At 38.3% G+C, this 26,794-nt stretch overlaps 1 pseudogene; it reads left to right on the top strand.

Moving 5' to 3' along the window:
- The first annotated feature begins 4,893 nt into the window (after positions 1–4,893).
- On the top strand, positions 4,894–26,018 carry LOC121396235 (annotated as a pseudogene).
- Positions 26,019–26,794: the final 776 nt, after the last annotated feature.

Genomic DNA, 26,794 nt, shown 5'->3' with positions numbered 1-26,794 from the left:
CACAATGTAACTGTAAAATGTAGTTTATTGATTTTGAAGAAACATAGAAAAGGATGGCCAATTGCAAGCCTTTTGTTTTTGCACTGTTGCTGATATCAGATTGTGTCAAATGAGGCCTAATTAGTCAGGGTGAGATGAAACTGCTCTACAAGTACTGACTTTTTTATTACAAGGATTCGGAAAGTACATTGTTTCGCTAAGTACCCTATGTCAACTCTTATCACACTTAGAAATGGATGCATGGATTCAAAGATAAGCATTTTACATAAATGCCATATCAATACAATCCAACCAAACTCACAAGGAATGGTAAATACACATGTCACGCAGACGGGAGATCAAACAAACTTGAGTATCCGACAGTTTTAGTACAGTTCTAAAGCTTTTTTATAGACCTTTTTTGGATTTCCAGATCTTTATATATCCATTTAATGTGCTATCATACAGGTATTAATGAACCAAGGCTTAATTTCTTTTGGTCTAGACATAGAGCGTCACTTCTTTTTCCTGTTCCCTTATTGGGCATTATTCATAATTGTGCACATGGGAAAATCCTCCTATATATGTATTGACAAAGTCACAAAACCAATGATCTTGCATTGTGCTGAATCCGGATTTATGAAAACCTGGCATGAAGGCTGGTTTAGTGAATGATTCAGATTTGTTGGGTGCACTCATTGTAGCATTTGTCCATAGACATAGACATTTGAGATAGACATACTGGATCTCTACTCATGCAATTGCTTATAATTGCAACACACCATTGGCATTAAGCCTCTGTGCCATGCCAGATCATACTCCTTACATTCTTCTGAGCTCCAGTTGGGTATTAAACCGTGCCCTAATTCACACTATTGCCAGCTAACTTCCCAAGCAATTCTTGCCAACATACACCATTATTAGGCTTTATTAAGGCATTCATGATTGATTATTATAGGCAGGAAGCCAAAAAACACTTTAATGCACTTCCTTGCATAGCTCATGCTATTATATCCTTATATAGCTATTTATAGCTTGGAAATTCACAATTCTGGGCATCATTTTTTACTTCCCTCAGTACAATACACTATTAATACAGCAGGCATAGCAAGATGTTGCATTTATATCAGACATTCGATTTCATTTGTTCCAACAGATATGTCCAGCCTACTGCATAAAAAATAAAGAAAACAAACATTTGAATGTTTGCCATGAGTTACTCGAAAAATGTGCCCACAGGTAATAAATGAGCCCCACTGTGTTCTAGATAGCGCAGTCGTTGGATGTTCAGAAGCCTTAGCAAGGCAAAATAAACAACTTCAAATCATATTTAAAGTATTTAATTTATGAAAACTGGCTATATTTAAAAGCAGAAACAGCTCAGACTGATTAGAAGTGCTGAAAACAGAAGAACAGAAACATTACAAACAGGGGAGTTTAGGGATGATTTATTAATTTGTGTTGTCCTATTATAGTATTATATAATACATTGTAATAGGGATTGTGTCATGGGAAAACATATTTTCTTCAACAATCAGTTAATAGTGCAGCTCCAGCCAGTGTCGGACTGGGACACCAGAGTCCTACCCAAAAACTTTTGACCAGGGGCCAACAATTAATCTTAGACCAGGGGCCCACTCTTAGTATTATTTTTCTCCCTCTCCTCACTCAACCACTATTCTCCGAGTCTCTTTTCTTTACATACTATACTCTATTTTTACATCTATTTAGCCTATTTGTTCTAATAGAAATGGCCATGAAATAGGCCAAATGTTTAGCAGCATGAGGGCCCACTGACACCTAGGCCCACCGTGACACTGGCTCCAGCAGAAATCTGCACTGAAATCTGTTATTTTTCAGATATAATTTTGAAATCTGACATGGGGCTAGACATATTGTCAGTTTCCCAGGTGCACCTGTCATGTGACTTGTGCTCTGATAAACTTTATTGCTGCACTGCAAGTTGGAGTGATATCACCCTGTCCCTCCCCCCCCCCCAGCAGTCTATACACAAGATAACAGTTTCTTGGTACATATGAAAATATCACTCAGTAGTAAAAATACATGTCCCACTGTGACTCCTTAAGTTACATTGAGAAGGAGAAACAATAGCCTGCCTGAAAGCAGTTCCATCCTGAAGTGATGGCTCTTTCTAAAAGCACAGGATCAGGCAAAATGACCTGAGTTGGCTGCCTACACACCAATTTTACAAAAACAATTTAAACGGAATAACATTTTATATGGTAGAGTGAATTATTTGCAGTGTTAACATTGTAATTTGGAAATAAAAACTACACGTTAAAAATCATGACAGTGTCCCTCTAAACTTGAGGACATTGTTAAATGGGGTGGGGGTTAAAAAAAGAACATTGTGTTCAGTGGAACTTACATTTAGTGGAACTTACATTTAAAGATGGGCGGTCGGCAGTGGCGGCTGTTTCATCCTTCCTGGCAGTGATGTCCTCTTCCGATGACGACTCATGCCTTTCTGCATGTGGCAAGCCCCAGGCAGTCTTATAAGATTGTGTCTGGTGAATACTGACATCATATATAGGCACGGAACGCAACCAACCAGATTAGCGCTGGCCAGCATTGGATTTAAAAAAGATGGGGAATTGATCAATGCACATTCCCTGGTCCCCTGTCACATAAGTAATCTATACAGATGCATGTATTTACAAAAACAGGGATTTTTAGTTACTAAGTTATGATCATAAAATTGGTAAGCCACCATACCACGTCAAGGTAAACCCCATATGGCGGTCCCTAACTATTTACCTCCGGTCATAGTTTTCAAAGGCTGGCACCCCCTGCATGGTAGTATTTCTTGGGTTAAGTGTCTCCTGACCTGGGCATTGGTTTCACTCGGTGACGGTTTTGTCCTCCTCCGCCATTAGCTTTTAAAAGAGAGTGATTGCCTAGAGCGCAGCATTGAATCTCTTTTAAGAGAGAGAGACTGCCCAAACCAACATCTATTTTTAAAGTCATGGGACCACCATTTTCCACTCTGCTTCTGCAAAATTCAAAAAAGGAGGGTTTTGGGAGCACTCCAAGGGTAAGTAAAAATATATTTAAATACAATGGAAGTGCTACTGATCTTGCCAAATTAACTACAAACAGCGAAAAAGAAGGGGGATTGTTCAATGCACATTCCCTGGTCCCCTGTTTTATTAGTAATCCCATATCTAAGCTAATGCATGTATCAACAAAAACAGGGTTTTAGTTACAAGGTTACAGGCAAGAGGGTAAAATAGACAGGCCCTTATTAGGTAAAGGTGGCCCAGATAATCTCAGAAAGTGCAGCACAGCCAGGTCCTATTTAAAATTAGAAACAACACAACAATTAACCGAATGCCAAAGATAAATAATCAATACGTCTAAGTCCGAAGAAAGATCACAACATTTTCAGGATTTTTGAATTCAGAGTTTAGTAAATGACCCCCTTAACATAGACTTTATGGGATCTGTCTGCACAGGCCATGAAAAAACCCTAAAAGTTTTTGTCCATGTTTGGCTGACCTCATCCCACATTACATCATGTCATGCCCCCTTAATAATCAGGCTACATCTTTCTTGGCTTCTTGTAGAGGCAAACGTAAAGTCTGAAAGCAGTGCACTGATCTAAAAAAAATTATATCAGCATAAAGGACATGGAGCACTCATGGGACACTTTTATTAGTAATAACATAAACCCCCAAGAAAATTCACCTTGATGTGGTTTTGATTTACATTTCTGACTTCCTGGCTGCAGGGAATTGTGGCAACCAAAAGACTACAAGAAATAATAAAAGCTGTGATATTTTTTCCTGGGACTCAAAACAGGTGTATTTTACTGTGTTTGAAATCTATCACAAGTCAATCAGTGAAGGTTAGAACTTGCTTGTTCTTACAATAGGGACAGTTTTAGAAATTAAATGTCAGTTGAATTCCAAGATATGTGACAAGGAAGGACAGCAAAAAAAAAAGACTGAGGACTGGACATAAACAGGAATAAGAATATAGATGCTCGAGTGCAGTTCTAGAATTACAGTGCCAAATTTACTGTAGCAGAGTCTAATTTAAAAGCGAGAATTCCTTTATTGGTGCCATTCCCTGTTTCTCTGCTGCCAACGGTCTGGTAACAGGCACATTCTGACCATTCATTATACACCTGGAAAACCCACCCTTGTACCCTCCAATATTCCAGTATTACAGGTATATGTATTATACCATAGCGCAGTATCAGAAACCCCAATTCAGTATGTACTACATTTACTATTATAGGTATCAGCCCTAGAGCATAGATTGTTTCACTGCAGAGGAAATTTTTTCTGGCACAAGCTGGGATGATCTGCTGTTGAAGTTTTATAAGAAATGATCTTTACTTCTGCTCTTATGATAACATTCATTGGAAAACTGTACATACAGGTATATGAGCAGGGAAAATGGAATCCTTCAGTTTAGCGTTAATCCCAGCGACACACGGCATGACAATATCTTTCTTTTTCAAATGTCTACCACTATGCATAGAATTTTATGGCTGACATACTTTTCTTGTTACATTCTGATTATTGTGTTTGTATTGGTTTGGTATTTTAATTTAAAGTTGAGCGACCCTTTAATGCATCAAAATAGTCAGATAAATCTGCTTTTTGAATGGGAAGAGAAAAAAAAACTAATATGCTTCTCTGAGTAAACATTAATATGGAAATAAAGGCAAAGAAAATCCTACTTATAGTTAGGGTCTATTTGGCCTTTAATCTATGCTAAGTATGTGGTTGGTAGAACAGGAGCTGGGGCTAATGAAGATTCTTGAATACACGGTTCCCTGTGTCTTTAATGCAGTTCACGCCCACAGAGAAGTCAAACAGATCCAGCCCAGCAGCTTGAATTCAGAGTATTGCAAGGACTAATGTAGCAGCACCGTGATTCACTTTACATTTTGGGGACTTTACTAAGGATTCTGGTGAGTTACAAGATGACTTTCAGCCATGCATGTTTTTCTTTAGCAATCAGTGGGCAATCATCCAGCCCACCACATAAAAATCATTGTTAATGCCTAAGCCAAATATGAACAAGAGCATCTCTTGCGCCGATCATGTTTCAAAACAACTGGACAGGCACTTGCACTGAGGTGTTTCCTATACTTGCAGATGCTTAGTTACTGCTGAACTACAACTCTAAGCATCCTTAAGTAAAAAGATATTGGGGGAGGTTGTAGTCAAATAACAACCAAAGGGCCTCCCGGTAGACATCCTTCAGCTAAAACAGCAAAATGTACTTTAACTTCACTATATAGTTTAATCTTGCTATTCCAGAGGCACAGCTCCCAGTCATAGAACTTTCTTGATTTGTATTTCCTTTCTTTTATTAGTAAACAGAGTGCTAAGTGTGTGTTTACTGACGCACTTCACAGTGTCTGTGGCTTCCGAGTTATCAGGCTGCGTATTCAGTCTCCTTGCACTGCCTGCTACTGCTGGATTATCCCTGCACGGTTGTCTATGCAGGACATTCATTAGAATCATAATAAAAAAGTATTTTCCTGGCTGCTTTCTCATCTGATGCAGTGGAATTCATTAGCCTGCCTATTGTTATGTAAGATGTCAGTGCTGCAAAATGGATCTGGATCTGTCCAAATTTATACCTGTGCGCTTGGAGGCGTAAGAGTGACGTCACAATGCACATGTAACATGGGAGGGCTCTCACTGACTTGGGGCTAACTAGTTAGTAGCCACTTCACTATTCACATTATTTCTGCCTGAAAGCTAGATTGAGAAGCTAGAGGGGAAAGCATGTGATTTCAGTCACTCCTAACTAATATGCTGACATTTTAGTGGTCAATGAAATAGCAGATATTAACAATAAGCAGGAACTGACCTCTGTTTCTTGTGTCTTTGTATTTAATGGAAAGAGTAGCCTAACAATAATTTATATACTCTGCTTTCAGCTGATATGCTTCTCGAAATGGAGTACCCCGAGCAGCCTAAGTTAGTGGTGCACCTAATCCAAAAATACATTTTTCTATTTGACAAATATTAAAGGAGAACTAAACCCCCCCAACCAAAAGTCTCCAAAACTTCCTGGTATTGCCACCCCCCCTATCCGTGATGTACATTAGTTAAAAAAAAACTTTAAGGGGCACATTTACTAAGGGTCGAATATCGAGGGTTAATTAACCCTCAAATTCGACCCTCGAGGTAAAATCCTTCGACTTCGAATATCGAAGTCGAAGGATTTACAGCAAATCCTACGATCGAACGATCAAAGGATTTTAATCCATCGATCGAAGGATTTTCCTTCGATCAAAAAAACCTTAACAAAGTAATGGGGAAGGTCCCCATAGGCTAACATTGTACCTCGGTAGGTTTAAACTACCGAAGTATGTAGTCGAAGTTTTTTTTAAAGAGACAGTAGTTCGACTATCAAGTAGTCGAATGATTTTTAGTTCTAATCATTAAGTCATAGTCGAAGGTCGTAGTAGCCTATTCGATGGTTGAAGTACCCAAAAAAAAACATCGAAATTCGAAGTTTTTTTACTTCCAATCCTTCACTCGAGTTTAGTAAATTTGCCCCCTAATGTCAAAAAAGTTTCGGGATTTTTTTAGAGGAAAACTTAATTAGAATTTGATTCGAGTTTTTGGGTCAGCGCTATTCAATAGAATTTTAAACATTTGAATTTTTTCATAAATGACATACTATTCGAATTTTGAATAAAATCGAATTTATTAAACTTCTAAAGGAATTCACATTACTTTAACATTTGACCTTTGATAAATAACCCCCTTAGAGTGGCAATTATGTCACTTTCAAAATGTGGCACTACGACAACATTAACATGTGATTGTTTCCTGCTAATTTTGTTTACACTCAAGAATTAAGTCAGTGGAAATATCATTAAAATGAAAGAATTGCTATTTATGGGAGGCTCGGTTAAGACACTATGGAACCGAGACTATCTCTTCTGATTGCCTTTCCTATAAGTTGTGGTAAAGAATTTTAATGATTTTCTCTGGGGTCCATTTTGGTTATTATTATATTTCAAGTTTCCAAAAAAATTTGTCTATTTTGATTTTTGCTGCCACAAAATTGAACTGCTTCTTGGATACATAAATGGTATACACTGTACATAATCAACTCTTAAATTAGACCTTTTCTAAATTCAAGGCTTCATGTCTTGACCCAAGTTAACTGTTACACCCAAATTGATAGACCCAAAAATGAGTCAGTAACGGACACTAGACTGGTTCTGCTTCTAATAAGGATTAATTATATCTTAATTTGGATCAAGTACAAGGTACTTTTTTATTGTTACAGAGAAAAAGGAAATCAATTTTAAAAATCTGGATTATTTGATTATAATAGAGTCTATGGGAGCAGGCCTTTCCATAATTTGGAGCTTTCTGGATAATGGGTTTCCGGATAATGGATCCCATACCTGTACAGTATTATGCCTGCCAAAATGCTCTTATATTAAGAGGATTAAGGGACACTATCATAATTTTATCAACAAACTCTTGAAGGTTTGTATTAAAAATATTGTATCCTTGTCATCTACTGAATACTGACATCTTGGCTGCAAATGCAGGGAAATCAGTAAATGTTGGTGAGGGAAACATTTAGGGGTTATTTAGAAAGAAATACTTTTTTCAATTGCTTTCCATCTTTAATTTTTTACTGTTCTCTCAAAATTGATGTTTAAATTTGAGTTTGATTTCAGTCCAGCAGCTCAGCCAAATGATTCTGATAATTTTAAGGAATTTTAATTTCAAATTTTTATCTTATATTTAGTTTATGTTTCTTCTTTCCATGGGATAAAATGTATAATTAATGTTCATGTTATGATAATCCCCTTATAATGACCAAAATGGGATCATGTCTAAAAGTACAATGTTGATTCTATGTACATGGCCAAACGTTTGTGCACACCCTAATTATTCTTAATCTAATTATTGAAAGTGTCTCTTTATGCCACAGCCATGATTGCCAGCGAGGGGTAACTACATCATATGACAATCCCAACAATTATACGTCAACATTGTTTTGGGCATCCCTTTTTAACACCATAATAGGGGGAAATTTACTAAAGGGCGAAGTGGCTAATGCTGGCATAAATTTGCATAAACTCGCCAGCGTGACGTCATTTCAGCACAATTGCCAATGGTAGCTGGCATAATTTCGCCAAGGAGATAGACTCTGGCGCAACTTCGCACTCTAACGCCAGGTGAATTTACGGTCTGGCGAAAGAGCGTTACTATGCAAATTCACTACGTTTTTGATTTTACTGACCGTTACCTCTATCGCCAGACTTGCCTTCGCCACCTCAGACCAGGCAAAGAGCAATAGAGTAGATAGGAGTTCCTCAAAAAAAATTGAAAATGTTTCTAAGTCCCACGCTGGCGTTTTCTCCTATTTAAAGGGTGATAGACTGAAAAAGATCGTACATTTTTTTTTGGGGTACTCTCCTTCCCCCTACATTTGCTAACATATGGCATCTAAACTATACTGTGGGCACATGTGTAGGGCAATATAACAACTTTATATACTGTAATTTTATTAAGGTTCCCTGGCCTTGTGTAGTGTAATGCATTTGCTGCAGCATATACTGTCATTGTACTTTAACTGCACGCCGTATGCAAATTAGCCAACGCTAGCGTAACTTCGAACTGCTGAGAGTAATTTCGCTGGCGTAATTTCACCAGCGTTCGGTACCCTGTGCGCAACTTCGGATCTTCGTGAATTGGCGTTGTCGAGGCAAATTTTTGCCTGGCGAAGTGTTGCATTGTGCACGAAGCCAGCGCTGGCGAATTTTCGCCGGTTAGTGTATTTGCCCCTATGTGAGGTCCATACGGAAATGGTTTGCTGATATGTGAATGGAAGAACTTGACTGTCCTGACCTTGTTTGAATATTTGCTTCCTAAATTCACTCCTGGTGGTATATGTATCAGAGGGTGCTCTTCTGAGAACTTATGCATAAATTTGTTTTTTGTATCTTTTATTTTCAGTTTTTAAAATACAAGAATGTGCAAAAGGAGTGCACTGTGCTGTTGCACATTCTATTAAATAAGTCGTAAATTGAAAGGTGCTTAGTAGAGGAATTTTACATTGTTATATGGGAGGGTATTTGTCCCCCTTTAAAGGAGAAGGAAACCCAGTCGGCGCAAAAACCCTCCCCCCTCCCGTGTGTTGCCCACCCTTCCTCCTCCCCCTTGGCCTACCCGTCCCGCTGGGCAAATGCCCCTAACGTGTTACTTACCCTTCTGCGCAGGTCCAGTCCACGGAGTTCACAGGCACCATCTTCTTCCACGCGATCTTCTTCCTGCTTTGAACGGCATTTTGGCGCATGCGCAGTAGGAGCATTTCGCCGGTACGGATCTACTGCGCATGTGCCAAAAGTCACGAAGTTTTCCGTGACTTTTGGTGCATGCGCAGTAGATCGTACCGGCGAAATTCTCCTACTGCGCATGCGCCAAAACGCTTGGAAGAAGATGCCGTCGGTGAACTCCGTAGACTGGACCTGTGCAGAAGGGTAAGTAACAAGTTTGGGGCATTTGCCCAGCGGGATGGGTAGGCCAGGGGGGAGGAGGGAGGGTGGGCAACACACGGGGGAGGGTTTTTGCGCCGACTAGGTTTCCTTCTCCTTTAATAGTGAATCCTTTGTTTCAATTAAATTAAATAGAATCTGTGCCCCCTAAGAAATTCTACATACAGTAACAAATATACGTATTTTTGTTAAAAGCACAATTTAAAAAAAAGCTTAATCGAAAAGAGAGAACAATTCAGTCTTTTATATAAGAGTCCATTTAACACTAACAAAACAAATAAGTGCAATGTAGACATTTGAAAGTACTGCTGTGTTGCTATGTCACATTTCCTTTAGACAGATCTAGTGAAGGGGGGATTTCAGTGCCAATACTCAATTCACATGCTGCAGAAAAATATCCTGATAAAGTAAATATGTGGACACCGTGATACCACTTTCTTTTACTTGATACAGAGGAAACGTGAAATTGTCTCTCTCCACTATACCTGACAGGTCTGCAGTGAGATTCAAAATAGGCCCTGCCATTTCAGGTACACCGAAGCCCAAACAGCCCCACAAATAGTCACTGTATATGACAACTTTCAGCAGCCCTTCTGGCATATTACCAGTATGGCCTGCTAACTGCTATCCCACAGCCACAGTCCTTTCCCACTGCAACTATAGACACTATCTCTCCCTATTATCCCACCCAGCCAAAGTCCCTTCCCAGAGACTATTATCCCACTGTTACTATAGGCACCATCTCTCCCTACTATACCTGCTATCCCACAGTCACACTCCCTTCCCAGAGACTATTATCCCACTGTTACTATAGGCACCATCTCTCCCTACTATACCTGCTATCCCACAGTCACACTCCCTTCCCAGAGACTATTATCCCACTGTTACTATAGGCACCATCTCTCCCTACTATACCTGCTATCCCACAGTCACACCCCCTTCCCAGAGACTATTATCCACTGTTACTACAGGCACCATCTCTCCCTACTATACCTGCTATCCCACAGTCACACTCCCTTCCCAGAGACTATAATCCCACCATCTCTCCCTACTATCACACAGCCACAGGTATCCATCTTGATAGTAAAGATGATGTTGGCTGGCAGTGCTGTTATAAAGACTCATAGGCAGCAGAGTAGTGCAGTGATTGCTTATCTGTCAACTACTTATAACAATATCGCTCTAGTAAATGAAGTGGTTGATGTGTGATGCATCTCTGATCACTGAGAAACGCTTCCTCTTACCAGGAAGTAGTTACATGTGATGTTGTGGGGGCGGGGCATTGTGTAATGGTGTAAGTGAGCGGCAGCGGGGGCATGCAGAGAGAAGGAGGATTGGGATCCCAGCAATACCCACTGAGCCTCTTCCGTGTGTGACAGGAGAGTGCGGCAATATAGCGACACTCGTGCGTGTGACTGCCTGGAAGCGTCAGTGTCCGTCCACCATCCTCCTCCTCTCTGTGAAGCTGTAAGGAACCAAAACCTCCCGTGCCGTGTAGCCGACAGGTGCAGTGGGTTTGACACGTGACGTGAGCCAATCAGCGCGTCCCCATTGCTGCCACAGTCACTGAGGAGAGAGGGGGGGCGTGGTGCCGGTCAGCAGGAGATAAGTTCTGTGCTTGTGGGAGTGAAGGGCAGAGCTGAGGGGGTCGCTTGGGATAAGTTGGTGGGAGATTCATTTTCTTATCCCAGGAATCCCCAGCTGGCAGCATCAGGTTCGCCCAAAGCCGCCCGAATTAAAACTTCCAACATGTCGCTGCTGATTTTAGGGGATGCTGGGAGTTGCCGAAGAGCAGCCGGAGTCTGTTATTATGTGGGACAGAGCAGAGCAAGCGGAAAGCTGCAGCTCTGACCCCCAGTCACATTTGCTTGTGTAGTTAGGAGGGGGCGGGGCTACCAGTGACAGGCAGGAAGTGATGCGCAGTAAATGTACTTTCATAACCTGCTCCCTGTGACACTTACAATTGCCTCCTCTCACACAGGGGCTGCCAATACCAATCCCCATTACATTTACTTTTAGTATGTATTGCTAGACTCTCTAAGCTGCCTTCTTTCAGTTGCTCTTCATTATTTAGCTCTATGCTTTTTCTATTAAGACTCTGACTAATAAATGCTTTCTTGTTGTTGGGGTCTCTGGCCTCAGTAACCAAAGAATCGGGTGAACTGTGAGGGTTCTGTTTATAGTTATATTTCATGACTTATTTTAACCTGAGGGACACTTTTATTGATCTTCCATAATGAGTTGTAGGTAACTGGTTGCTATGGCAAATAAGCCTTAGCAACCAGATAGCAGTCACAATAACCAGCCTGAGAGTTGCAGGACAAAATGTAAATATTTTCAAAAACCATAAAAACATTGTGATTTGTCTTAGTCTATCGAGTTCTACCTAATGCTAAAATCTCATTTTAAATGGGTATTTCACCTTTAGGTTCACTTTAACCATGTTGTAGACAAGCAAATTCTACACTACTTTTCATTTGCCCCTTTTGAATGATTTGCCTTCTTTTTCTGCCACTTTCCAGCTGTAAAGTGGGGCAAGCAGCTAAAAAAAAAAGTTTGTGCAATATGTGGCTAAAATGTTTTTGTTACATTTTATTACTTATCTTTCTATCCAGTCCCTCTCCTATTCAAATTCTAGTCTCTGTTTCAAACTACTGCCTGATAATAGCTCTTGAAATACTAAAAAATTTTAAAAAAAACATAAAAAATTTAAAAATGAGGCCAGTTGCAAATTGTCTCAGAATATATTTGTTTATATCATACTAAATGGTAATACTTAATGGTAATGTATAGATAAAACTAGATCTTCCTGTACTGACAGTAGCAAAATGGTTGTTGCTTTCCACCAAAGACAAACTTCCCCCTGTGCCTAAGGTGTGTGTGTGGGGGGGGGGGGCAGATCCAGCATTAGAAAGGCCTTGGGGGGGGGCAAAACGTCAGTCCTGTGTAACTAATAAATTATTTATTTTTCTCTATAAGACCTGTTGTTGGTTTTATAGATAGATAGATAGATAGATAGATAGATAGATAGATAGATACTAATTAATACTATTTTTGTTCATTAAAAGGTTAGATAACCCCTTAGAAGAAATTATATTCAAGTTGGTTCCAGGGCTGAGAGATGGTATGTGTTTATTTTTGTTTATTGTGATGCACTTTTGTCATTAATATAAAGTATATCTTTTATTAAAACAGGGGAACAGTATCGAGAACTAGAATTTTGGAAGAGGAAACAACCTAAAGGAAACGGAGATGGTGATTATATTTTTAACTATTAATATTTCATGAAGGTAGCAAAGTAAATCACTCGAGCAGGGTCAGCCTGATGCTTATTAATACTTTTTAGTGTTACTGTTCCTTTAAGAGAACTGTTAGTACAGACCAACAAGAAGTTTGAAACGAATAGAAAAGAGCAATGGGGAGATTAACAGAAGAGGAGGGATAATAAAAGTTTGAAAGATAAAATTGAAGATAACTGTTACATACATGGCTAATAAGCATACAGTATGTAAGTCCCACCAGCATTTATTCTGTCCCTACACATATGTTTTTTATGTGTGAATGTATATATAAAGGTATGGGACCAATTATCCAGAATGCATAGGGACCTAGGGCTTTCCACATAAAGGATCTTTCCATGACCTTAAAGCTGGCCACAGACGCAAAGATCCGATCGTACAAATCAATGTACGATTGGACTTTCCTATCTCCCAACCTGCCACTAACCATTCAGATCAAAGTCTTACCATTCCGACCAAATAAAGTAAAGAGTTAAAGAACAGATCAGCCGATGTTCTGCCCCTGACAGCAATCATACGACAGACAAAGCTAGTGACTCCCTCTGAAAATCGTTCGATCGGCAATACACGCAGAGATATTACCCGCAGCTGACAGAAATTTTGCAACCTGACCGATCGACCAAACGATCGATCTCCGCCGGACGAAAAATGACGGGACTTTCCACACACGTTCCGAAAATCATACGAATCCTCGGTTCGTACGATGAGAGCTTTGCGTCTATGGCCAGCTTAAGTCTACTAAAAAAAAGATTCAATAAACCCACTAGGATTATGTGGCTTCCAATAAGGATTAATGGAATCTTAGTTTGAAACAAGTATAAAGTACTGTTATATTATTACATAGAAAAAGGAAATCATTTTGGTTAAAAAAAAAAAATTATTTGTTTAAATGTTTTCTATAGGAGACACTCTCCCTGTAATTCAGAGCTTTCTGGATAACAGGTTTACAAATAAGAGATCCCACACTTGCACATATTTTTCACCAGAGTGCATCTGGAACATTCTGCAAACAAATGTTAACTAACTGATTCATAGGAAAAAACAATGGGGCATTCTCACTATGAAACAATGTAGTAGAAGCTACTTATTAGTGAAAAAAAGCAATTGTGAAAGGTGTAGTCATGTGGTTTTAAAAGGCAAAACAAGCAATTCAGAAAGGTACAGACAAATACTACTTTCTGTTGCAGTTACATTTAAAGGGGAAATATAGTCAAAAATTGTCATTGTTTCCCCATCTTAATTTAAAGAAGAACAAAGTTTTTTTTTTTACATTTCGCACTGATCTATTGCCTGCTGCTCATAGATCTGAACCTGATTTACAGACGGCTACACAACTTCATGACAATAATAGTTCCAAGTTCCAGAATGCTAGAAAGTAGCACGCAAGGCAGAATATTTGCATATAAGATGCTTTTATACTGTCTGGAACATAGAAAGCCTATGATTGTCTCCAGGGCAGCCCGTGGCCAATGATTGATCAGGATCAGATCAGTTGAATGGTAAAAACATCTTGTATTCTTATTAAAATGGCACAGGACTAGTAATAGAAGTATATTAAAAAGTGTTTACAGTCTTTGGCTGTATTCTAAAATGTTTTTCTTTTGTTTAAAATCCATTTGAGTTTTTCAAGGAAAAAAATTGTGCCCCAATAGATAAAATTTCCCTTTAAAAGATAAATAAATAGCTTTTGGTCATCTTCCTAGGATTAGAGTGTTTAGTTTTTGACATTTTGGCAGTTCTCTGTAGTTCACATTGCTTTTGTTACTTGTCTTATGGCAAATATGTCAGGAGTCTTATGGCAAATATCAATATAAGATATGGATTTATTTAAATGGTGGCATTGAAAAACATTGGGTAACTTTTTTATGATATTAAAATGAATTGTAGTTATTTATACTTTTGTTGTTGGCATTTTGTTTGTTTGCAAACTGTAATTTCTGACTAAAGCACAATGTGAAAATGCTGTGCTTTAAGGCTGCAAGAAAATATTTAAGTATTGAAAAAAGCAATAACATTATTTTGCAATCAGTAAGGATTTATGCTCACTAAATTATAACCAAGTACAAGGAAGGCAAAATGCTTCAGACCTACCTTTGTGCTAGTTCCCTCCAAAACTTGTTAACCAGAAAGCTTAAAATTATGGCAAAGCCATCTCCCTTACACCTATTTAAGCAAATAATTGTTTGTTTTGTACTAATGAGACAGAACCTTGTATTAGATTTTAACTAAACAGCATGAATCCATATTGATGGCAAAGCAATACTATTGGGGCTATTAAAATGAGTTTTAGCTAAGTTAAGTTATGGTGATCCAATTACAGAAAGATACCTAATCCAGAAACCCCCTGGTCCCATAGGGTTCCAGATAATAGATCCAGTTCCTGTATAACTTATAGACGTTTTTCAGTTTTATTATTCTTACAGATGGAGTTGTGAATGTGAAACAGCCTAGAGAAGATGAAGAGGAAAATAATGAAGAGAGACTATCACAGAAGTGATCCACAAATTGCCATTTGTCTTGACTGCTTACGTAATAATGGCCAATCTGGAGACAACGTTGTGACGGTAAAAGTGGATTCTTATTGAAAGTTATGTAAAGCACAAGGGAAATACTATAGTACTATAAATTCACTCATATTAAAGGAATTGTTCAGTGTAAAAATAAAAACTTGGTAAATAGATAGGCTGTGCAAAATAAAACATGCTTTCACTATAGTTAATCATCCAAAAATGTAACGTTTAAAGGCTAGGTTTGCCACCTTTTCTGGAAAAAAATACTGACCTTCCTATATTCTTGACATTTTTTCCTATTAAAAACATTGGCATCATTTTTACCTGCCAGGACGGTAAAATAATGGCCATGTGACAACCCTAATAAAGGTGAAGTGACTGGATATCTAACATAATATTCACAAAACCACTTCCTGCTTTGCAGCTCTCTTGGTTTTTACTGATTGGTTACAGTCAGTAAACTGGTATGAGCTTTTCTATGCACTTCAATACGTACATCTGATTTGTTTTGTATATATTTTATAGTAGTTTATCGAGAGCGCTTGAGTTCATCATCAGTTGAATAAAAATACCAGTAGATAGTTTTATATTGTTGCATTTTAATAGTGATAGATTTTTTACCTTCTAATTTAGAATTTGACCATATGGCTTCTCTTGTTACTGTATCCATTCTGTAAACAGGTTGCTTGAGACAGCCATGAAAGGAAAAAAAATACCTCTACACCGCTACAGTTTACAAGATACCTTTTAGAAATGAAAGGGCTAAAATCTTTGTTCCTTTTTGACATACTATAAATTCCAGAGGCCTGGTGTGTAAATGAGTGGTTCACCGTTAAAATTAACTTTTAATATTGTGGAGACAGGAAAATTCTAAGACAAAATGTAATTAGTCTTCATTTTATAGATTTTGAATTATTTACATTCAAAGCTCTAAGGGGCAGATTTATCAAGGGTCGAATTGAAAATTCGAAATTCGTATTTTCGAGTTTTTTTTATGGTTAAAACTGTCAAATTCGACCAGGGAGTTATTCAAATTTGATTTTTCAGAGAATTTGATTCAAATTCAATTCGAGGTTTTGGGTCGATTCTTTTCATCCGAGTTTTAAAAATCATATTTCTTTAATATATTTCGAATTTTGAGTTTATGGGAGTTTCAAAAAATTCAACTCTTGATAAATGTGCCTCCCCGCCTGGAATTCAATCTTGTTTGTTTATTTCATTAGCAACTATGGGGTAGTAAAGCTGTGGCCAGCTTTAAGACTTAAAGAGTAGGCAGTATGGAAGCTCTTGTGTGCCAATACTGGATGTAGGAATGCTCTTTAATTCATATTTTTGGACTTAAACACAATCAATCCTATCACTGGTACTTTTTATATTTATAATTATATTTTATCAACATTATTTTTAGGTTCTGATGAAGAAATTCATCCGTTGTTCAACTCATGTAACTGTTGGAACAATTAAGAAGTTTTTGAGTCTAAAACTTCCAAGCACATATGAGGTAAGATCTCTTAGTGAAGCTAAATTAGTTTCCTTAATCATAAATTGTTATGAGTGAATGTGCCACTGAAAAGTGATGTAGGTTTTATATAATTTAAATGACCCGATTCAATTCATTTGGTTCAATTCTCTTGGTTCAATTCCATATTTTTTACATAAGGTTTTGCCCAAAAGAGACTTTTAATGTGCAAGTTGTCAGCTTATATCTTACTTTATTTTTGCAGGCTGCATGAGCTAAAGTGATCTTTTGTGCCACACCTTTACAAATAGAAGCCACCATGTTAGGCATTTTAAAGGAGAAGGAAAAACTTACTGAAGCCGTTTATTGCCAACAGATGAGCCACAATAGTGTAAGCTTAAATGAGAAGGATCTTGGGGTTTTTGTCTTATTCTGGCAGTGTCATTATGTGGCCATTTGAAGCAAATAAAGTTCTGTCTTGCATAAAAAGGGCATTAACTCAAGGGATAAAAACATAATTATGCCTCTTTATAGGTCCCTGGTGAGGCCTCATCTGGAGTATCCAGTGCAGTTTTGGACTCCAGTCCTTAAGAGGGATATAAATGAGTTGGAGAGAGTGCAGAGACTAAGTGCAACTAAACTGGTTAGAGGGATGGAAGACTTAAATTACGAGGATTGACTGTCAAGGTTGGGGTCGTTTTCTCTGGTAAAAAGGCAGAGGGGCCATGATTACACTTTACAAGTACATTAGAGGACATTATAGAGAAATAGCAGGGGACCTTTTACCCATAAAGAGGAACACTGTACCAGAGGCCACCCCTTTAGACTAGAAGAAAAGAACTTTCATTTGAAGCAACGTAGGGGGTTCTTCACAGTGAGGACAGGGAGGTTGTGGAATGCACTGCCGGGTGATGTTGTGATACAGAAGCCCATGTGTACACAATAGAAGGAAAGAAATGCAGTGGTTTCTTTTGATAGAGGACTCAGAAGCAGCATTTGTTTGAGGGTTTACTGGTGTATTTAAATAGATCTTTCTGATAAAGCTTACTTAATTTTAGCCTTTCCTTGTCCTTTAATACAACATGCTTGGTGTGCTTTACAAAAGGCTGGTATGCATTGGTGTCATAACTTGTATTCATAGACAAACCTTGAGGGAACACTGCCTCCAATAGTCGCTTTCCCTAACTTTAAGTACAAATTATATACCACAAGGCTTATGCAGAAATCCATGAAACACTATTGCTTATTGTTCCTTTTAAAGGGGTTTAAATTTGCAATTGTTTTCATTTTTGTTATTCATGGGTTTTGAGTTATTTAGCTTTTAATTCAGCAGCTCTCCAGTTTGCAATTTCAAAAATCTGGTTTCTTGGGTTCAAATTACCCTAGTAACCATGCATTGATTTGAATATGAAACTAGAATATGAATAGGAGAGGACCTGAATAGAAATATGAGTAATAAAAAGCAGCAATTACAATAAATAGCCTTACAGGGCATTTATTATGAAGATGGGACCAGTGACCCCCATTTGAAAGCTGGAAAGAGTCGGAAGTAAAAGGCACATAATTCAAAAACTATTTAAAATAAAACATGAAGGTCAATTGAAAGGTTGTTTAGAATAATACTTAACTTAAATGGTGAACCACCCCTTTAAGGTTTCCACTGTAATTAAAGGGATGAGTTGCACTTTAATTCTGTTCCTTTGAAATAAACATAATATAAACTCAGCAGGGCAGCAAATATCAACAGTTTCTCTTACAAACCATACTACATGTCCCAGAATCTCTTCTGATGAATCCCTGCCCACTCTGACATTACAGAAGACATGGATAGAAATCGACATTCACAAATAAAAAGAGTTAAGTACAAAATCTTAACAGGTGTCAGGTCACCAAACATTTTCTTTTCTCTGTGTCCTGTCATTGACCTGTTTGTACTTGCTTGGTGTGAAACACTTAGACGCCCATTTGTGTGGTTTAGAGGTTTTTGAAACCACCAAAATACAAACTTTCACTAAACAATGAATGGCAAGTCATTTATTGAAAGATCCTAATATAAAAAGCACAAAAGAACCCCTCCCAAAAGAATCAGAATCTGAATACCTCGAAATCCTTGTTTTCTTAAGAATTTTTTGTGCAATTACAAGCTGAAAAAGCTCCGATAAACTCGTACACCACTATCTCAGCAGCTCTTAGATGGCAACGCTTTGTATTAGCATTTTTCGTGGTATTCTTGTTTAATAGATTATAAATATTTTGTGGTTTAAAGCAAAATCTGACATTTTTAGAGCTAAAAAACACAATTTGGGAAAACAAAAAAGATACAAACGTGTATAATTTTCTTTGTAAAACTTTATGGCCCACTGCTTACTCATTATTTTAAAATGATTATAAAATTTTACAAGATGTTGATCAACTGTTATATTTATAAATGTCAACAATATTCAGGTTTGTTTATATACAAAAATAATATGGTGTATACCTGTGTTTTTTTTGCCAGCTGGATGTGCTATGCAATGGAGAAATTATGGGGAAGGACCATACGATGGAGTTCATATACATGACAAGATGGGGACTGAGGGTCAAAATGTATGCAGCCTCTTTCTGTTTGTAAAAGGTTTAATTTATTACTATTTGTACCTGACAACACTTTCTTTATAGCTACAGTAAGGGGGTTATTTATTAAGTTCCGAAATTCCGAAAGATTTGGATTTTTTCGGACCTTAAAAAAAAAAAATCTGAATTTTTTAAAGTCCGATGGTATGAAAACTCAGAATCCAAAAACCCAGCATCTCAAAGCTCCTCAGGTCCTGTATTAGTCAATGGGGAAGGTCCTAGTGTCTGCATTGCTATCCGCTGCTATTTCAGGGATTTTGGGCCAAAACATTATGTAAGCCCAATAAAATTTATTTACCTCCAGAAAAGTTTTAATGATACCTTAGTTAGGCTCAAGTACAAAGTACTGTTTCGTTATGCAGAGAAAAATGAAATCATATTTACAACTTTAATTACATTGAGTCTATAGAAGATCACCTTCCTGTAATTCAGAGTCTTCTGGATAAGGGGTTGCAAATAACGGATACCATACCAGCCAGATCAATGTGTGACTGAGAATGAAAATCAGGGCAGGTTTTAAAACCCTGTTGGGAGAAGATAGCATTGGACTGTTGATGGGCTCCTTATTGGGCCATTGTGAAACAATCAGTTCAGTTCAAGGCTATGTTTGTGGTCCAGGATTTAGGTCATTTTTTTTATTAGCCTTTCAGCCATGATTCCTAAAATATTGGCAAATAATTGTTCTTCCTAAATCTCTTCCAAGATGCTTTTCAAGGAGCCAAAGGAGCTGCTGTTGGATGCCATAGATGTTCACCATTTATTGGAGGGGGGTTTGACCGGATTGTTATTTAAATGTCCGAGAACATTTTGAATCTCAGTCTAAACCTGGCTTCCTGTAGTACAGCGGCGGTTCTTCGGGTTTGCGGGACAGGTCGCGGGTCTTCTCAATATCGAGTTTTACTCATTTTTTTCTGAGCACTTTCTGTTTTACTCATTTTTCTCTGATCACGGCTACTTCTAATGATGTCACTTCTGGTTTACAATGACATCACTTCCTGTTTCTTGATGATCAGCGGATTGGGTTGCGGATAAGGTACTTGCGGGTCGGGTAGTGGGTCAAAGCGGGTTGAGGGTCCAGTTACAGTTCTGGTTTAACAAATTGCTTGCAGGACTCCAGTACAAGGTACTGTCTTACTATCATTTTTACATTTGGATTATTTGGATAAAATCGAGTCTATGGGAGATGAGCTTTCTGGATAACAGCTCCCATACCTGTATCTAGGAGGGCAAATATCTCCAGCAGGCACCAACATTTGTTGAGTTAAAATATAACATTTCTATCTAGAAATTAATTTAAGTAAGTGCCATATTATACTATGAAGTAGTTATCTTAACAAAGAGATACCGTACTTGTTTATAGGGTTGTTGGAAACAGATGTTCTTACTTTAAAAACTACCGTAATTAATACTTTAGTTTCTACATGCAATTGTTGGATGTTTCTGATCAGGACATCATCTCCTTCACAGTTTCAGTATCAGAAAAGCTCGACCTCACTGCAAATGTCTCTCGTCGAAACCGCACGCGGAGTTTCAGAGGCATCCACAGTCGTATGTATAAATTAAACCACACTTTTATTTTTTGTAAAGTCATTTTGTTTTTATTGTTTATAACTACTTAAAATTAACTTTAAGGTGAACTACCGCTTAAAGATGAGATCAGGTAAGGCAAGGATATTTCCATTTGTCAGTTCAAAATAGCTGTACAGTATTTAAAGGGGTGATTCACCCAGGGTCGGGCCAAGGAGTAGGCAACCACCTAGGGCGCAATCACTGGGGGGCGCACTTCTCAGGGAAATTTATTTTTTTCAGTTTTACCCATCAGTTTGTTTGTTATTATTTATATTATTTATTTATTAATGACATGCTGCTGTTTCAAAATTAAAATCGCATGCCCCAACCCCCTCTGGGGTTTGTTTCAGCCAATTTAAATTGTGAAGGCGCTCCCCTGCCCTGGAGCCTAACTTGGAGGCCTTCCATGATGACGCGCCGATGCACATGCGCAGTAGGGCTGCGGTGCATGACGCGTCCATACATTGGGCGTCAGTCACATCATTGCAATGGATCGAGCAGCAGTAGCAGAGAGGACCTGTGTGCGCTAGATGGAGAATCTCGCACTAAAAACCTGTCCTGCTGTTGCTGGCCTGGGCTCTTTTATTACTCCTCTGACCCTGACTGACGCTTGCTGGCAAAAGGGTACAGATCATGGGGGGCTTGGGCCTGGGAAATTGGAAATATTTATGGCTGCTTGGCTGGTACAGGTACAGGTGGGCGTGGGCATGGGCAGCAGCAGTATGGCTGGGCTCATTGTTTGCTTCTGCATTGGCAGGGGAGGGGGTGCTGATCAGAACCCTTGCCTAGGGTGCCAAAACTACCTTGGCCCGTTTCTGGATTCACCATAAGGTAACTTTTAGCAACTTTACAATTGATCTTCCTTATTTATATTTTATAGTTTTGGAATTATTTGCTTGTTCTTTGGACTCTTTCCAGCTTTCAAATAGGGATCACTGAACCCCATCTAAAAACCAAAATGCTCTGTAAGGCTACACATGTATTGTTATTGCTACTTTATATTACTCATCTTTCTATTCAGGCCTCCCTTATTCCAGTCCCTTATTCAAATCAGTGCATGGTTGCTAGGCAATTAGGGCCCTAGCAACCAGATTGCTGAATTACAAAACTGGAGAACTGCTGAATAAAAAGCTAAAAAAAACTCAAAAAACAAAAATAATAAAAAATGAAACCCAATAGCAAATTGTCTCAGAATATCACTCTCTACATAATACTAAAAGTTAATTAAAAGTGAACATCCTCTTTAAGATTAAATAGAGTAGGTCCCATATAAGGGAAAATGGCATTTTAGTGAGTCCACTATATAAAATTAGGAAATTTTTTATCTAGTGACTAAATGACCAGACTGAATGGGCTCATTAAGATCAGTTAGTGGACTTATATAAACCCATTGAACCCACTGACCCCATCCCTTACTCACTGCAGTTCATAGCTGATAAGATTCTCCAGTCTGAATAAGCCTGATCATATATTAACCAGACTGGCATCATTTGGCAAAGACAAAATAAAGGTTTAGAATATGCCCCTTAAGTCTAGGAGGCCTAACTCAAGTTAAGGTGAAACCTAGGGACAGATGTTGGAATTTAAGAGATGACTTGTTAGCGTTTCTTTCCTATTTAATTTTAAGTATGCTTGTTTGGTTAAGTGATGGCCGCAACAAGAACACAGCACACGGTTAAATGATTTAATATATCAGGAATGTTATATTATACTTGCATACATTTTAGCATTAATTACCCAATAAACATATACTTATAAAGCTGAACATTTACATTACATTCTGGTGCAGAAAAAGCAACACCATTTTGAACATAAGAATATAATCCAAACTACTTTTGTAGTTCACTTTTGAACTTTGCTGAAATATCCCACGTATGAGCAATTTGTTTATAACATTCCTTTCTTTCCACAGGTGGCAGATGCCCCCTTTTCTTCGTTTTTACCTGCACCACACTAAATATTTTCTGTTAAACATAAAGGAAATTAAAAAATGCAAACCTCCTGTCATGTAGAAAAGATAAATAGTATGTTATAGTATATTTCGTTTTTAGATATAGCACAAAACACCAGTTTCAACTCTCTAGTTTACTCTTGTTCCTTTAGGTATTTATGTTCTGCTATTGCATTTCTCCCCATTTGAACCAATGGCCTAACAAGATCCAGGTTGGGAGCTGCTGTGCACAATCTTGAAGGGCTGAATCATTGCTGTTTAAGACTGCTGATACAGCGGGTACAGTAAAGTCACTATATAGAATACAGGGTTTGAAGCCTAAAGAGAATATGGCTATAAATATCGTTTTTATAGCTAATAGGAACATCTAAATATTTATGGCTGAATTTACTTCTAAAATGGTCTAAAATCTCAAATAATTCCCTGAAAAGTTCGTTCCTAGTTGGCTCACTGTAATCTCAAGTTAAACCTAGAGGTCCTTGGGGCAGACATCTTGTACTATTTGTACTCCAAATCCTGGCATTTAATGTGTGTGTGTGTGTGTATGTATATATATATATAATATATATATATCAGTCCACAAAAGCACTCACAGTCACGATCATCAAAGCATATATCAAAAAGTTTTTATTCATGCATGGTGTATCAACCCGTTTCGGCTCACAAAAAGCCGTCGTCAGGATCATGGGGATGAAAAATAAAATGTATCTTTTAATATACGTGTGAACTGGTAAGGAAGAAAAGTAACAAAGTGTAGATAGTGTATGTGGCTGACTGTCAGCATGAGCCCTAACAGCCCAACTGGTGTTGCATCTGGCTAATCACTAATTCATTGGGCAGTTGGCATTCAGAATACGGTCAGAAAACAGAATTGCAGAGGGTTTAAATACAAGATTGATGTGCTTATGTAAGAGCAAACCGTTCTACCCATATTACAATGTATTGTTTTCTCTTTTATAATGTACTTACTAGAGGAAAAATTATTTTTTTACTTTATTTTGCAGGTACATGGCCCAGGGCAGCTACAAGGGCACTAGGAGAGAAGTCAAGATGGTGACACAGAGATTTCTAGGATTGTAGAGCAGGCCAGTGTGTTTTCTCATTGAAGAGGAGATTATAATCACTGCCAGGTATGTAACAAATTGGTCTGTTATTAAGTCCCAGACATTCCCATACACTGACATGAAAAGGTTGTGTCAATGAATGAGTGTTTGCACAGGAGTGAAGATGTGTGGCCATGAGTATGAGTAAGTGAGAATGACTGTGAATGTAAAAGGGGTGTGTGTCAATGTACTAAGAGCTTGAGTGCAGAGAGGAACTGTAAGAATCAGTGTGAGAGTGAGAGTGCATGGGAGTGTGCTGATGTGCCATAGAGACAGTTTAGCTGAATGCAAGAGTGATATTTTGTGAGTGCAACAGTGACTATAAAAGAGGGAGTCTGTACATGAATGAAACAACACATCACAGTCACACACCACTGGTTGAATTAGCACATGTTTCTACATGTGAGCAGTAACGCCACGTCAAGGCTTCAACCTTGTTACCGGCACGCCGGGTGTAACGCCTCACACAACAGGACAAACGTGACAAACAAAGACAACAAACGAGGTTTTAACTGCACGTGTCTATGACGTCCCACCCTTTGCTCGTTTAACAACAACAACTTAAAAGGACAAGGTAAAAAAAAAACCCATCTTACTTCAGATTGGGAAAAAACCCTTGCCCTTGATTTCTACACAACTATGGGAACTATAGAACTATATACAAAACTAACAGGGTATTGGGGTCTATAGACATGATGTGCAGGAAGACAAACAGGCTGTGATCTTAGACTCTGTTTGCCTTCTGTTACACCCTTATCCTTTCATATCTCACGTTCACTCACACATTCACACACATATAGATACCCACCTAATACTTACCAGATGAGCCACTGCCACTCAGGATTCCAAAACCTGATTTTACCAAGGAATCCCATGCTCTGAAGGATCTTATCTCAGGGTGAAGGTGGAGTTGTTGTTGCCCAGGAAATGCAGAATATAATGATGGTACAGCCTTTGTGCAGCAGGTGGAGCTGATATTGAAGCCTACAGATATACCCACTGTCCTCTGATCTTATGTACTTATGCTTGATGAAACAGCATGTTATTTTAACTGGCCGGATTACTCACTTTCATACATACTTACTCCAGCCAGGAGGAATTTAGGTATGAAAGGCCAGAAACGATATTATTTTCCCTTGATGTGGCTTCATTCTCCTGGGACCCGAGGAATGACAGATTCCCATCATATGGCCTGAAGAGCTTTGCTGATGGCTGTGTGAAAGGTAAAAATAATTTTTGTTAAAATGATACAAAATATCTATTAGGAGCAAGAGAATAGTCACAGTATTTGTGTTGTGTTTAGTGTGGTTAGATGGTTTTAGTTGTAAAAAGAGCAGGTTGTGTTTCAGTTTGCCATGTATTTCATATCATTATACAATAAAGATTACAATAAAACTATCCAGCCTTTAGACATGGAAGTGCAATAATGATGCTTTCTGAGAGACATCTCCATATGTGTATAGATATTCATGTGTGTGTAAATATGGTGACTAATGTGTTTAATATTTAAATAAATAACTTCCACAAATGAACCCACTGCTTTCACATTCATCTGTCACAAATCTTGTACTTACTTTGCGTGGCTGGAAAGGGGGATCTGCTCCTTCTTCTTCCAGCACCACCCAGTCGATGGGCTCAAAGAACGGGTGGCACCTGATGTCTCCTCTGGCCCCGAGCCGTCGCCTCGGCTTCTTTTTGAGGAGCTAAAGGTTCAAAGAGCAATTATTTTAATACCACTGATTTTATACTCTCTAAAATACCCATCAATGAAATTACTGCAAATGATTCATAGGTTTGCAAGTTAATTATTCAAATAGGTTTTTATGATACATTATAGAACGTGTGGTTTCAGAATGTAACATGAAACTCTTGTAGCTCATTCATGTTATTGTATAACCCTATAAGAATGCAAAGGCGATAAAAGGTTTTAACTAAGGCAATGCAGTAAAATAAAAAAATATTTGTGTTACAATACTATTGTTGGAATAAATAAAAGTTGAATGGACATATATGCTGCAGCCAATACATTACACTACACAAGCCCGGGAAACCTTAATAAAATAAAATAGAATTGTTATATTGGCCTATACATGATCCCATTGTATAGTTTATGTGCCATATGTTAGGAAATATAAGGGGGAAGTTGGGTACCCCAGAAAAAATGTACGATCTATCGCAGCCTATCACCCTGAAAAAATTTTGGGAACATTTTCAACTATTTTTTGAGGAAGTCCTATATACTCCATTGTACTTCACCTGGTCTGAGGTGGCAAAGGCAGGCACAAGAGGTAACGTTCAGTAAAATCCGCATATTAATGAATTTGCTTAGTTACGTCCCTTCGCCAGGGCGCAACTTTGCCAGGCATAAGGGAGTGAATTACTGATAGTCTATCTCCTTCGCTAGTGAAGTTACACCTGCGTCCGTTAGTAAATCGGCCAAGTAACGAAATGACATCACGCTGGCCGAATTTTCGCTAACGTTAGTCACTTCACCCTTTAGTAAAACTGCCCCTATATCTCTGTCCCTCTGTTGCTACCCACCTTTTTCAGCAGATGTATTAAATCATCATCCAGCCACTTTGGTATTTCAGGCTCATCGTTGATGATCGAATCAATGAGCTCCTGTTTGGTAAACCTGTAAAAAGGGTTCTCTCCGGAGGCTATTTTGCAGATGGTGATGCCACAGGACCACCAGTCGACTGCTGCATTGTAAGGTTTTTCTTGCAGAATCTTGAAAAGAAAGTTATAGTTTAGGAGCAGCATGGCATCCTCTGTGTATCTTTACTGGGAT

Source organism: Xenopus laevis, chromosome 7S (assembly GCF_017654675.1).
Source record: "Xenopus laevis strain J_2021 chromosome 7S, Xenopus_laevis_v10.1, whole genome shotgun sequence".
Lineage (NCBI taxonomy): Eukaryota > Metazoa > Chordata > Amphibia > Anura > Pipidae > Xenopus > Xenopus laevis.
This window is presented reverse-complemented; position numbering and strand designations above follow the sequence as displayed.